At 33.8% G+C, this 992-nt stretch overlaps 1 non-coding gene across 1 annotated transcript; it reads left to right on the top strand.

Moving 5' to 3' along the window:
* The first annotated feature begins 373 nt into the window (after positions 1 to 373).
* Positions 374 to 480, top strand: LOC122100492. The gene has a single exon (XR_006146177.1). It is a non-coding gene; the product is annotated as a U6 spliceosomal RNA (small nuclear RNA).
* The last annotated feature ends 512 nt before the right edge of the window (positions 481 to 992 follow it).

Raw genomic sequence — 992 nt, 5'->3', positions numbered from 1 at the left:
AAATACTTTACAGAAAAGTTTTATACCTGCCAAACAGTCCTATTTTTGGCATATATAAGCAAAATCCCAAAATTAAGCATATTTAAAACATTAAAACTTTTAACAAACCTTAACACTTGCTGCAATGTTCATTTTGACAGGTGCCTTGTATAGAATAATTGAATTTCTCCTCCTACATATCTCTTGAACTACAAATATCTGGAATTATTTTGTTTTTGGCATGTCTATCTTGATTTTATTCTTAATTGTGTGCTTATGTAAGAAATACATGATTCTATAATTTCACAACAATTCTTTTGAACTTACTTTTGGTTGAATTGCCTAGCTTAATAAAATCAATTAAAAATTATACTTTATATATAAAAACTGTTCTGTGCTCAATTTAGCATCACATACCCTAACATTGGAACGATACAGAGAAGATTAGCATGCACCCTGCGCAAGGATGACATGCAAAGTCTTGGAGCGTTCCATATATTTACAGCAACAGATGCTGAAACATATGTGGCCACAAGGGAACGGTACTGCATTCTTGGTGGGAGTGTAAACTTGTTCAACTACTTTGGAAAGCAGTATGGAGGTGCCTCAGAAGACTCCACATAAAACTCCCCTATAACACAGTAATCCCACTTTTGGGGATTCATCCAAATGATCATAAAAAAGACCATACTAAAACTACCAGCACAACTATGGTTATTGCAACATTATTTACGATAGCTAAGATATGGAACCAACACAGATGCCCCCATTAGATGAATGGATCAAGAAAATGTGTTATATATACACAATGGAATTCTTTGCCTCCATCAGAAAGAATGATATCGCCCAATTTGTTAGGAAATGGAAAGACTTGGAAAAAATTTATTGAGTGAAGTAAGCCAAGTCCAAAGAAATATAGGTCCCATGATTTCCCTTATTTTCAATAACGAATGTATGTCTGGGATAAGCAGAAAAGTTCAAAAGATATGTGCATATAACCAGATAAGATGATG

Source organism: Dipodomys spectabilis, unplaced genomic scaffold (genome assembly GCF_019054845.1).
Source record: "Dipodomys spectabilis isolate Male_0828 unplaced genomic scaffold, ASM1905484v1 ptg000579l, whole genome shotgun sequence".
NCBI classification, from domain to species: Eukaryota; Metazoa; Chordata; class Mammalia; order Rodentia; family Heteromyidae; genus Dipodomys; species Dipodomys spectabilis.
Note: the sequence above shows the minus strand (reverse complement) of the source record. Positions and strands in the feature narration are given on the sequence as shown.